Source organism: Macrotis lagotis, chromosome 4 (genome assembly GCF_037893015.1).
Source record: "Macrotis lagotis isolate mMagLag1 chromosome 4, bilby.v1.9.chrom.fasta, whole genome shotgun sequence".
NCBI classification, from domain to species: Eukaryota; Metazoa; Chordata; class Mammalia; order Peramelemorphia; family Peramelidae; genus Macrotis; species Macrotis lagotis.
In genome coordinates, this window is record NC_133661.1 from 25280351 (window position 1) to 25294450 (window position 14100).

The following is a 14100-nucleotide window of genomic DNA, read 5'->3' on the forward strand; positions in this document are numbered from 1 at the left end:
TTGATTGGATTTGGTCATGGTGTTTCTTCCTATGTCTTTGAATGTTGTTGGAAGAAAAATGTATCAGTACTTGGAAGTCCTTTTCTTATTGGTTTTCCTTACTGTATCTGCTTTGGTGACTGGTAACCCAGACTCAGGCTTCATTGATTCTCTGTTCAAGATGACATGTTTCTAATATCTTGTTGCCTCCCAGGACTTCGAACTATAGGGGTCTTTAGAAATAATTTAGTCTAATATCCTTGTTTAAGGTAGAATGTTTAAGTGAGTTTCCAGTGGGACAAAGTGTGGAGCAGGACTGTTAGGTTTCAACCCATTTTCTAACTCTGAATTCAGTGTTTTTTCAATCATTTCATGATGCCTCAATATATAGTATCTAGGGCTTTGGTTTTCATTTATATAATATAGGTTGGAAGATAGAGGAATATCTTATACAGTGTTATAGCAAGGCTATAACTCAAGTGACAATGATGAGAAATTATTTCTGAAGATTAATCTTATGAAAGGAAAAAAGAGGAAGACATTTGCTCAGTGTCTAAGAGTCAGCAGAGGACATGGATGAGTCCCCAGAACTATCAGTATGGACCAATAGCAATTAGTTCCTTTTTTAAGGGAATACTCAGATCAGCAAAATTCTAGGCCTCTCAGAATGTATCTTTTCTCAGGTCAGGGTTGCAAGTGGACTGATACACAATAAGAAAATCAGACAGACAGAAAGATGCCACATGTACTAAACCAATCTTCAGAATACTTTTGGGTTAGCAATGGTGTAGAAACAAATTGGGTGTCCATTAGTTAATGAATCAACAAAGAGCAAATTGGAATTGAATCAAAAAATGGAGAGTAGGAATCAACTCTTCCCATTCTCTCATTTTACATATAAGGAAATTGAGGTCCCAAGAGGTTAAGTGACTATGGGGAAATATATCTTCAATTCTAAGCTATTGACTTAAAAATCAACTTTTGGAGTCCAGCTCATTTGACCTGTGCTGGGGACTGATTATAGCTGTATTTTAGGGGTAGATACTCATTTGCTTTTTATAAATTTAATTCCAGTTTTCTTTTCTCAGTAGTCTGTATTACTGGGGGAAAGGCATGAAAGCTGAAGTCAGTGTAAAAGGTAACAGTGGAGCTGGTAGTGCTTGAGAAAAATGCATTTGCTGAAGCCATAAAAGCTGTGGCTGGCTGACTCCATGAGGTCAGGAATAATTCAGTGCTGTTTGGTCAGTTTAAAATTCATCGTGTAAAGGGGTGCATTGCCATCATGGTGAATATAAATCCCTGGGAACACAGTTCTAAATCTCACTCTTTAAAATAACACTCTGATGTTTTGTAGTTTGTATTTTTTAAAGACAGTCCATCATATCACTCTGACAAATGGTTTTTTTTTCCTTTATTCTCCTGAAATTGACTTCCAAGTGTGCTCCCATTTAGGCCACTATTACTCTAAAGTGGCAGCTATCAAAACCAACTCACCGGGGCTTGGATTATGGGAGCTTGGACCATAAATTGGTTTAATCTGTTTTTTCCATTCATTTTTGATGCTGCAACATTTTAGTTTTCAAAAGATGAAAGGCATATTGGTTAACTAGCCTTCATTCATTCTCTCAACAACCCTTCATTCAACGGGAGAGAATGAGAGCAGGTACTGGGGAAATTGCAAGATGTTGATAAAACAACTTTTGTTGTCCTGACTTCACTGTATTTCAGGGGACTAAGACACATGAACTAAATTACAAAATGTCCCAGTTTGAAGGGATGCATCTCAGAGGCTTCAAGGCCAGAAGATGGGATATGATATCAAGTCTCACTGGACTCTGACCCGATCAGATAAGACAAAGAGTGTTGTGTCCAGTTCTAGATAACACAAAGAGTGTTGTGTCCAGTTCTAGATAACACAAAGAGTGTTGTGTCCAGTTCTAGATAACACAAAGAGTGTTGTGTCCAGTTCTAGGTACTATAGGTTATGAAGGACATTGGCAAGTTGCACAGAGAAATCAGAGCTAGGTTATAAGTATTATGAGAGGACTGGAAATTATGCCACATTAGTTTACCTAGTTTACCTGGGTAAGAGAAGCAGGAGATAAGCCATGACAGAGCTGAAGGTCTAAGAGTAATTGGTGTGGTTTATTTGGCTCCAAATAAGAAGCAAAAATGATGGGTAGAAGTTTCATCTTTTCAGCTTTCCTCACATTATTCCCTGTTCTTGGAATGCTTTTCTTTCATTTTTTTTTTTTTTTGCTTATTGAAGTATTTAAGAACCAACTCAAATGTTACTGCCTCCAGATAACCTTCCTTGGACTACTAGGTGGCTCTGTAATGGAAGATTGCTTCTGAACCTGGGTTCAAATTTGGTCTCACTCACTATCTACTGTCTGTGTGACCCTTAGCAAATTACTTAACTTCTCTTTGTCTCACTTTTTTCATCTGTAAAATGGGAATAATAATAGCACCTACTTCTCAGGGTTGTTGTGAGGATCAAATGAGATAATTGTAATATGCTTAGAACTGTGTCTGGAACATAGTATTATATAAATGTTGGGTACTACTGCTCCTGCTATAGCCATTACTACTATTGCTACTGCTATTACGCTACTACTACTACTACTACTACTACTACTACTACTACTACTACTACTACCACCACCACTACTGCTACCACTACTACTACCACCACTACTACTACTACTTCTACTACTACTACTACTACTACTACTACTACCACTACTACTACTACTATCATTGTTACTATTACTACTACTACTGCTACTGCTGCTGCCTATAGTAAAACTGTTCTTACTAAAAATTCTCAAAGAAGTTTATTCTACAACTCTCTGACTTAAGCCACCCTGGGAAGAGCAATAGATTCTTATTCTGGCTGTTTTACTTACCATCTACCTTCTAATAGAATAGAAATTTGACAAATTTCTTCTCTCTTCTTTACCCTTATATTTCTTTTCTGAAAAAAAAAATAATGGGATTGGATTAAATAATATCTACAGTCATTTCTAATTCTAAACCCTAGATCCAAATATCTAAGGTTATTGTTGCTTCTCTTCTTGGAAAACTAATCTGTTCTTCTTATATCACTCTCTATAGTATCAGATTTGTTACACAATATGATTTTTCCCCCTCCCCTATTTTAGCTTAAAGCTCTCTTGATCAAGTGATTATGTATGAAGTTGAGAGATGGATTTTTTAGTAGAGTGCTGGAGGAGCCTAGAAACAGCCTCATTCAGCAAATCCTTGTTCTCCCTGCCAAGTGGAGAGATGTGTCAGCCAAGGGCAGCATGTTTTAGAATATAAACTTGTTTATAAAAATCTTATGGAGGAGAAAAGTGGAAGATTAGGAACAATATTGCATTGTAAAATAAATGGGAAGCAGGAAAGCCAAAAATAAGTTTACAGAAAGATTGGAGACTCAATTAACTTAACTTGCTCCTAAAACATCGACAAACCTGGAAAGAGGACAGCAAACCATTGAAAAGGAGAAAAGATCTGTCAAAATTTCTTTTTTTATTTCAATGACACCAGAGTCACCATTTTTAGACTCTAACATTGCAGTTGCCAATGTGCTATGTGAGGAAGTAGAAATAACAACAATAAAGACTAAGTTAAGAACTGTTGAACTGGACCAGTCACATATATATGGAAGAGATTCTATCCTGTGGGCAATTCTATTTTGAAGCTTTGAAGTATCACTTCTCAAAATAACTGAAGGAGGAGAGATGATTTCTCCCAAGAAGAAATTCCAGAATCTATCTCTGACGAAAAAAAGAATAGTGTTGGTCCTCACAGAGTTTATATTCTAATAGAGTAGAAAACACATATATGAGAATAGTGATTGGGAAAGGAAGCATCTGGAGACTCACAGGACTATGAACTGATCCCTAGGGGAAGCCACTGATGTTTCACTTTCTGGAATAATGATAATTTGGTGATATTAAGTTAATTGCTGTTCTCAGAGGAAAAGGTAAAAATGGTTTTGGGGAGGATGGGTTTCTCTCTTTCAGTTCAGTCCAGAGATGGTATTCTAAGTTGGTGATCTAAGATGATGCTCTAATGAGGCTAAACATCAAGGTAACTATGGCTAGATTAAATAGCTACAAATGATATGATGCTTATTTTCATCTGGTCTTCCTGGGACCAGGTCAATAAAATGGATTGGTTATATTTGTGCTATATACTTACCAATCAAGACAGCATAGTTCTGGGGCGGCTAGGTGGCACAGTGGATAGAGCGCCGGCCCTGGAGTCAGGAGGACCTGAGTTCAAATCCGACCTCAGACACTTAATAATTACCTAGCTATGTGGCCTTGGGCAATACTTAACCCCATTGCTTTGCAAAAACAAACTAAAAAAAAAGACAGCATAGTTCCATATCAGAAATCATTGTATTGACCTTAGTGAACATCCTCCCCTTTGGACCAGGGACATATGTTTTTCCCTAAAAGTTCTGATTTGGAGAGAAAGGTACGTCTAAGTGAAGAGAAAAAAGAACATCAATGCCAAGGTAGTTGAGGTTAGAACTAGGGAAGGTAATTAGATGTAATCAGAATGAAGGTTGTTGACTCTAAAAAACAATAATTTTATTCTGCAGAGGAAAAATTTTCCTAAATTCTCTCTTCTAACAAACAAAATATTGAGCACAAACATATTAAAACCCTTTTGAATTCATTGTGAGATGCAACAGCAGAGATGATTTTGTTTGACATTCCTCAGTTGATAACTTTTAAGAAAGGAATAAAGCAAGAGAAACCAGCTCATGCAAGTAAATACAGAGAAAGTTTGGATAATGGAGGAAGGAGGATGCTGACTTCAAGTTTTTAAATGAATTATCAGGCTAGGTCATTGCAGTGAGTGTGAGGTTAAAGGGAAGAACAGAGAAGAAAGCATTTGAAACAGATTCTCTGGAAAATGAGACAGGGAGGCAATAATGGTACAATAGAGAGACTTCCAAGCGGCAGTCAGGGCCAAGAGAGGTTGTATAATGTCAATTTGTATTGTGTAAAGTCAGAAAAGTTTTGTGTTTGTTTTCTCCCACTGATGGATGTCTCCATAGCCCAGAAGTCAGAGTTGAGAAATCGGTGAAGGGGGTTAGCCAAGGATAGGGATTTGCTGGTTGGGGCAAGACATTCTGGGTCATTGACTAGCAATATATCAACACAGCTAACTAAGGGCCCAGGCTTGGGAAATGAATGGACTGAGACAATGGAAATAAACTTTAGCTAAGCATTGCAGGATCCTAGGGCTTCTTTGGGAAGATGGTGAGAAGTGAGTTTGCTCTAGGCAGGCACAATAGCTTGGGCAAAAGCATGGATCTGAAATTCAAGAGAGGAAAAAGTATCATAGAATGATGGTATTGGAGGAATGAACTCACAACATTAGTGAAGAGCAATGAAAACACTTACCATCTACCTTCTTCTGAGTTTGTAGATGTTGAAGTGTTTCAAGGAAAGGGATTGCTAGGCTGAAGTATTCTCGATGTAGAGTCCTTTCAATAGACAGAAAGTGGGAGGAAGTTTGGTCAAACTATTTGAATATGTGGCTTTTGAACAAAAAAGTTCACAAAATGGGTTAGGTGATGAATTAAACAGATGTAAGATTGGGGGGAAATAGGGCTGATAAAAATAGCATGAAAGTCCTGGAAGAGGTCATTGATTTTTGAATGGAAGTTGACTATATAAAGTTTCTGAACATTCTGAGAACACTATGGTTCAGTATCATCACAAATCATCCAACAATGGTTATGAATCACAGAAGCATCATTTAGAACTAGAAAGGATCTTAGATGTTTTCTAGTGCAATTATATACCCAATGAAACTAAAACTGTGAGAGGTGGTGGTTGGCTCCAGTCACCAAGGTGGTAACCGTCAGGATTCAAGTCAAGGTCCTCTGACTGCAAATCTAATATGTTTTCTCTGACATTAAGATTTCCTTGGAATTCTTTACCTCAATCACTTTGTTGTTCAGTCAAGTAAGTCATATCTGAGTCTTTGTTTCTGAACCATATTGTTCATAAGGTTTTCTTGGCAAAGATAGTGGAGTTGTTGGTCATTTCCTTCTTCAGCAGAATAAGGCAGTTAAGTGACTTGGCTAGGACCACACAGCTGATAGGTGTCAGGTCAGATTTGAATTCCGATCTTTCTGACTCCATTATTCTATTCTTTGAGTCACCTAGTTACCTCCAAGAAGGGGAAAAGTGACTAACACAAGGTCATACAGTAAGTGTGACTGGATTTGAATCAGTTCTTCATGACTCTGGACCTAGTACCCTATCTACTGTGATATCTAGAATCAACTCCCTATATTTTATTATATTTTAATTTAAATTCATAATCTTTCACTAAAGAAAAAACCTAGCTCATTTTGCCTTTATTTGGACAATTTTGGTAAATATTTCCCTTGGGATTTCTGAATTTGAGGCATTTTCTAACTTGTGAGTTAAAGGGAAAAACCACAAACCACAGCAAAACATATTAAAAGCAAATACTGAAACACTCCAATGGTTTTTGGTATGGTAGTCTATTCTGAAGGAAAATAAAGACACCTCCTTCCTGCAGGACCTCTTTGTCTTCTAACAATTATTCATAAGCAGCTATGAGATACTGGAAGAATAATGACTATTTTTCAGTGGAAATATATTCATTTCTATTCAGTTTTGCTCACTCCCATGGGAATCTTGAATCACTTTTTTAGTTTCAAAATGCAGTCTCTGAATTGCAAGAAGAAAAAAGAAATGTATATAAGAGAATCAATAATTAACAGCTTACTTTTAGATATCTAGAGCAACTCTTAAAACTGTTTGAAACACCTAAGTAAACAAATATAGAGATAGGTGGAAATTGAAATCACTATTATTTGTAGATGGTACCGGAAAGCTTGCCAATTCTGGGAGTATAACTGTTCTTAGATAAATGAAACATGGGACTGAGTGTGGTTCCAAGACATCTAGAATTTGATTTTAAACTTCCTAGATTAAATCTCCAGCTTGTCACTTTTTTTTCCTTTTCCTGCCTCCTCTCTAGTCACCCTACTTTCAGTATTTGAAGGGGTGAATGACATAGAATTTATATAGGTTCCTGTGAAAAAAGGTTTTAACAGGTATCCTAGCTCAATGGGTGGACTATGTCAATAAAATCAGGCATCAAACCTTTCCTGTTGAGCTTTCCAGATTTCCATTTCATCATATGTTAGGTGGAATTAATTCAATCTCTAGTCTTTTGGGGGGATGGTGGTGGGAGGATTGTGAAAAAGCAATAGTGAATTGAGGAGTTTTTTTAACTTTCAAAGCATCATGTAAAAGTCACTGTCATTCTTGATCAACCAAATAACAAATGTAGTCAGTGCTGCTAAGGTATAAAGAACAAACTTGAACCTCAAAAAAGAGGTAGCAGAAGATGTTTTCTCTACTCCTTTGCAGAGTTGTGTCTGTGGTGGTGGGAGGGGGTTAGGGAATGGTTCCCTGTAAGGGTGGAACAGTGAATAATTACTGTTTTGGGGGATATGTTGAAAAATTTTGTTGATTTTTTCCCTTAATTCTTTGCTTTTAAGAATGGTACTCTGAGAGGCGGAAGAGAAAAATTCCATTGATATAAAATCAAAATATTTCAATAAAGTTCTAAAAAAATACCTTGGATTTTTCCCAGTCAATTTCTTGACCCTTCCAGTGGCGAGATGACAAAGACTTTGGCAGCTCAGATTTCTATTGAGTCTTAGGTTTATAAGTGCTTTTCATGTATTATTGAGATAGCCAACACAATAATTATGTGAGTTAGGTGTTCTTATTATCCCCATTCTATAGGTGAAGAAACTGAGGCACAAAGAAGTTAAATGACTTACCTGGGATTGCCAAGTTAGAAATGATCAGCAGTGGAATTTGAACTCAGCTCTTTTTCTAAGTCTAATTATCTATCACATGCTACTTCATAGATGACTGATGACCCTTGAGGTTTAGCATCTTTCTCACATCAGCCCTTAGGAAACTGCCCCTGCTGCTCATTCTCCTCCTGCATTCCTTCCCTTCACCTGAGCCAGCCGTGTTCTTTATGTCCACATGTGAGGTCTAATTTATTGACCAGAAGTTGACCTACTATACATCCTCTCCTGTGCTTTGAGAGTGGGAGATGAGGTGGATACAAAGGTCTATGGCAGTTTCTGTAAAAACAAAATAGTAAAACAAATGAAGCATATACTATGTAATAACTATGTACAAAGTTCTGTACTAGTAATTTGGGATACAATGAAACATAGAAATCAGATCCCATTCTCTCAGAGTTTAGCCAGACTTAGAAAAATAAATATAAAGCCTGGCTTTGGGGAGGGAATGAGAAGGGAGGCAGAACTGGGATCTCATAGACACAGGGCAGTCCCTTTGAGTGAACTCCCTCTATCAAAGCAGATTAGTAACTGCAGTCAGAGAGCCAAGGCAAGGAGATCTGGAAACCTGACCCTGTCCACGCCACAATATACCTCAGGGACAGGACTTGAACCCTGCTCTCCTTGGCTCTCCAAGAACTTCTCTCTCCATCCATTAATGCTAGATTGTCTCCCAAACAGTAAACTGTGATGTGTGTGTTCAATTACACACACACACACACACACACACACACACAGATTTTTCATGTTTATGCAAACATATATGTGCATGAACTCATGTGATGTCATACTTTTTTCTCCTCTCTTCTGTTTTTTCTCTCCTCTCCTCTTTTCTTCTCTTCTTTCCTCTCTTCTCCCTTCTCTCCTCTGCAGTATATAAATATGTATGTATAATCATAATTCATGTAAACATATATGTGTATGGATGTATATTTTCATACATATATTCACATATATTCATCCCCATTCTCTCATCTTTTCCCTCAGCTCAGTCCTCAATTTATCAAACTGGCCAAATGAGTAGTCCAACTTTAAGGGACTCTGGTAGATCCCAGAATAATTAGATTTTAAATCTGGAAAGAACCAAAGGGATTAAGTAGCTTTTCCCCTTGTTCCATGGATGAAGAAACTCAGGTAGACCAAGGTCCTTTGCCTTTACTGTCCTAACATCACTTACAGTGGGCAAAGTCTTAAGGGAAGCACATCTATTTACTGCAAATTTACCTTCATTTCTACCATCCTAAAATGCAGCAAATGTACACAACTGTGGACAGCCCTGGATTTGATCTTGGTCAGCCTTGCCTGTGCCCTTTTTCCATTCTATATTCTACCACTTCTGAACAGACAGTAAATGTTTGGAAGAGGCTGGACTATCTATGGATATAATCCAGAGGGCAGAAGGATTCAGTGAAGACTTGACCTTGGAAAAATCAGGAACAGTTAAAATTTGCCTTGTCCAAAAAAGATATAAAATATTTCATGTTCTTGCTAGTGATGACACAGCTAATCAATACAAGAGGTTGGTCTAATGTTTTCTGCCATTTAAAGCTGACTTTAGAAACCCTGTCTGATTTCTCTCCTTTTGAAGATCTGATACATCTTAGTGTCCTTCATTGGATTCACTTTTCACTTTTCAAGGACCAGCTAGACTCTTATCTATGGGAGGTAGTGGGGCTACTCTAATAGTTACCCCAATCACAGGCTACATTAAAAAAATGAAGTAGGTGACGAATTCCTGGACCCTGCCTGGGTCAGATCACAGAGGATTTTAGACTTAGAAATGAATGCAATGTTTAATGGAATATAGCCAAATCCCCTTATTTTATAGCTAGATTCAGTGGAAAGGGTCCTGATTTCATTCAGAGGCAGAAAAGCTGAATTTAAATCCTGTTTCTTCTACTTAGTAATTATGTGACTTTGGGGAACATCTGTGTACATTACTTTCATTATTTTTAAAATGAGCTCTCTATTGAACATCCTTTGATAGAGACCTATGATCCCACAGATGAGAAAACTGAGGCTCAGAGATATTAAGAGATTCACCTAAGGTTACAGTTAGTAAAAACAGTACTTGTAGCTATGTCATCAAGAAGACTGTCTTCAGGTCTCGTAGGGCTATTGATTAGCTAGAGAATACTCAGCAGTGGTGAACAGGAGGACTGAAGTTTTAAATCTGTTTCTTGAGTAATGCAGAGGCAAGATCAGGTAGTAGAAAGAGCATTGACTTTGAGGTCAGGAGATGTGGATAAAAATTCTGGTTCTGAAGCTGACCTTTGCAGTGACTGGGCAACCTATTTCTCCTTTCTACCCCAGTTTATTTATCCTCAGAATATAGGAGTTGGATTAGATGACTTTTTCTTTTTCCATTTGGTCAATTTTACTTTTAAAGGAGCGGATTTCTTCAGTCAATTTTTCATAATTTTCCTGCATGACTCTCATTTCTTTTCTCCATTTTTTTTCTTTTTCCTCTTCCAAGAGTCTTTCGGGATTTGAAACTAATTTATAAAACTAATTTATAAAACCCTTCACATATAGGCATTTGTCACTACTTTCCTCTTATGAGATAGAGTTTTTAATATATCTTTTAGAATAGTAGTTACCTTTGATTCACACTTTTTTCTTTTTGCTCATTTTGATAGTTGAGCTCTGCTCCTGGGGCACAAGAAGTATAGTTCCAACTTTATTGCAATGGGGCCGGGATCTGGTCCCTAGTTTATTGCTTGTCTATGATATTGCCTATGCAGTGGTTTATTCCCTGCATTAGGATAGACCAGTCCAGTCCCATCTGTTTCACCAGTGTTCCCAGGGCCCGAACTTTGTCTTCCAGACTGGAGTTGGGACCCTCAGTGCCAACCTGCTGAACCTTGACCTGAGCTGCCTGTGGCTAAGAGTCTCTGCCTTCCAGGTCTTACTGTGCTATGCTTTCCATTTACTCAGGTGAGATAGACCTTTACTGAAGTTCCTCCATTCTATTTTTTTCAAATATATTTATTTATTTTTCATCCATATGCACATGCATATTTTTAAGTTACAAAATCTCCTTCCACCCTCACTTCCTAACCCCCTCCCCTCAGTGGATAACAGGTGAGCATTGTACATAAGTATTTTTGATAAATGTTTACAGGTTAGTCATTTTTAGTATGAAGAATTAGGATTAAGGGAAAGAGATACATAAGAGATAATTTTTTATAAAGTGTTCATCAGATTCTGAAGGGTTGCTTTTTTAATTTAGTTTTGTTTTTCTTCCTCTGGATGGGGATAACATTGTCCATACCCAATCTAACCTCCATATCTTGAGCTGCAAACTTGTTTTACTATTTTCTCTCTCGGTGGGATCTGTAGCTTTGGGGGCTTCATTTAAAGTTGTTTCAGGGGACAGCCAGGGGGTGGCTAGTTGACGTAGTGGATAAAGCACCAGCCTTGGAGTCAGGAGTACCTGGGTTCAAATCTGGTCTCAGACACTTAATAATGACCTAGCTGTGTAGCCTTGGGCAAGCCACTTAACCCCATTTGCCTTGCAAAAACCTAAAAAATAAAAATAAAGTTGTTTCAGGACAAGGTCCCAGAGCTTTCTAGCTTTGGGCTGCCATCTTGGCTCTACTCCCGGATTAGATGACTTTTAAGGTTTTTTCCCTCTCACTTGAAAGCTACAACCCTAAGGTTGGATCCTTATATTCTGGAGAAGAGAGCATAATATCTGTCTTCAAGTAAAATTAGGCAGATTGTTTAATTGAAATAAGAGCTCTCCAACGATAAGGGCTGACATGGTCTGCTGTCTTTGTATTCAGACAGTATTTATGGGAAGGATTTAAGTAGAGATGAGATAATCATTTCTTTTTGAATTTTCTAGAAGGTAATAAATATGGCTTTAGATGGATGACCTATTCCTTCCTTTCAATATCTGAGGTTTTTTGAGCCTGTATGTTTCTATATTAATTAATACCTAAGTGCCGCTGTGTATCCAAGGTCTCATTTTGTCAGAAATGATCTGCAACGATGAAGTCTAAATTAAAAAAAGTCACTAGTCCTCCCAGAGCAATTTCCTTTGTTCTGTCTATAAGAGAAAGCTATTGGTGAGTTTCAAATGTTTGTATCTTTTCAGATGCTATGAGATACGGTAAATAGGAGAGTTATTCATTTTTAGATTCTGGAAAAATATAAATCATAAATAAAATGAATGCTCATACATTTGTATTGCTTTTAATATAATTTATGGTCAGTTATTCAACATTAAAATACATAAATTTATTAAAAGCTGAAAATGAAGTAATCTTTTTTCTCTAAGGAGATATATTTTGCCTTCAACATGGAAAATCTTTTAACATGCCATCTTCTTGATGGACATGTTCTCTGTAAAGCAACGACTTTACCCACTTATGGAGATAATCATTGTTGATGGACAATCTGAAGCCTTTAGAGGAAAGTCTACTTTTTTTCTTCCAAAGTCATGCTTTACTAATCAGTTTTAAACTTTCTCTTTATGTACTTTGCTTTTCTAAATTGATGTACTTGCTGCTCCACACTCAGAAGGACATTCTATCATCTATCTCTGCATCTTTGCAGAAATAATGCCCAAAGTCTGATTTGCTTTTCTTCCTCAGCTCTGTAAAGGAATCTCTTTATTTCTTCAAATGTGCTACCACCCTGCTCCCTCTGCTGATTAGAGCTACCTCTTCTTGGAAATAGCTTTAAATTATTTTTTAGATCTTTAGTCTTTTCTTATCTGTAGACATATTTTATTCTTTTAGGAGACTGTAAGCTCCTTAAGGACTGACTGGTTTCATTTTCATTTTTATACTCAATGTGCAAATTCTTTTAATAAAGATATTTTAAGTTAAATTGAAATGGAATACCTGATGAGACACCAAGGAAATTGGAAAAGGCATACATTTTGGATTGAATTTGTTCGGACTAGATCAGTGGTAATAGGTTGGTTCCCCCTCCCCAATCACACACATAGTAGCACATTATATGAAGTGGTCTCAGGTATAGTGTTAAAGGGGAAACAATCCCTGACATTTTTTTTTTTTAGGTTTTTGCAAGGCAATGGGGTTAAGTGGCTTTGCCCAAGGCCTCACAGCTAGGTAATTATTAAGTGTCTGAGACTGTATTTGAACTCAGGTACTCCTGACTCCAAGGTTGGTGCTCTATTCATTGCGCCCCCTAGCCACCCCAATCCCTGACATTTTTCTAGCACTTTGTGGTCTGTGAAACAAGTTCCTTCTCACAATTTTCTCACATAGCTACTGAAAGTGTTGTTATTCCCATTTTACAAATGAAAAAAATCGAGCTTGAGAGAGGGAAAAGGATGGGTCTATGATCCCATACTGCAAATTTGAGGTAGAGCAGGGACTCAACCCATCTGTTGAGTCTAGCTACTCAAGAGTGTCCCCTAAGGGGATATGGGATACAGACACAGGTGTTTGCAAACTACAAGGAATATGGAGAATCACTGTGGCAAGCAAGTATTTTGGTAAAGTTTAATTTTGGAACCTCAGGGGTAATAGAACTGTTCTTCTAGAAATACTCGATTGGTCTAGGATACGTCATTTTGACTTCAGATCAAACTAGATTGAACTGATTTCTTTATTTTCCCTCAGTTTTCTGTCGGTTTAGTGGTAAATTTGATGTTATGCATAAATTTTTCATTGGTGTCTTTTGGTCTGTTTTTAATTCTGTGACTTTTAGGAAAGTGGTGTTACTTCAGGGAAATGTATAAAAGCTTCCATTCTTAAAGGACACACCAATAAATTTTAGTGATATTGCAGAGGCTATTGATGCAGGAAAGCCTAGAATTTCAAGCATCATTGCACTGAAGCACAGAGATTTAAAAACAACAACATACTGAGAAGTGATGATCTGTTGTTATAAAACAATTTAAGAAGCCCACAGAAGCCAAGCAAAGGTCTTCCAAGGCATGCATCCACTAGAGGGATTAGTACTGATTTCTCTGTAATATTTCCTCTGAATAGTATATATAGTATATAGTATATAGAATATAGTATATAGGACATGGTATATAATAAAGTGTAAGTTTCTTAAATTTGGAAAGAATAGTAGAAGGACAAAACATAGTTGCCAACTGCAATTGTGAAGCACAAAATGCATGCTCTGGGTGTAACAATACAAAGACTGGAATACTAAAGATTAGAAAAAATAATTCTTTCGGTTGAGATTTCTTCTTTTCATAAAAAATCTTTTTTCTAAAACTATGGTCAAAGAAA

General features: G+C 37.1%; 2 long non-coding RNA genes across 4 annotated transcripts in view; one reads left to right on the top strand and one right to left on the bottom strand.

Annotated features, from left to right (window-relative positions):
* LOC141523000 (uncharacterized) overlaps window positions 1–5637 on the bottom strand; it is a 15711-nt gene extending 10074 nt beyond the window's left edge. The window contains exons 1-2 of the long non-coding RNA XR_012478298.1: window positions 5409–5637; window positions 2889–2956 (exon numbers count right to left, since the gene is read on the bottom strand). This is a non-coding gene — a long non-coding RNA (uncharacterized LOC141523000). The remainder of the gene's footprint in view (window positions 1–2888; window positions 2957–5408) is intronic.
* Window positions 5638–5833: 196 nt separating this feature from the next.
* Window positions 5834–14100, top strand: part of LOC141523003 (uncharacterized) — a 228158-nt gene continuing 219891 nt past the window's right edge. For all 3 annotated transcript variants that reach the window (XR_012478302.1, XR_012478300.1, XR_012478301.1), the window contains exon 1: window positions 5834–5975. This is a non-coding gene — a long non-coding RNA (uncharacterized LOC141523003). The remainder of the gene's footprint in view (window positions 5976–14100) is intronic.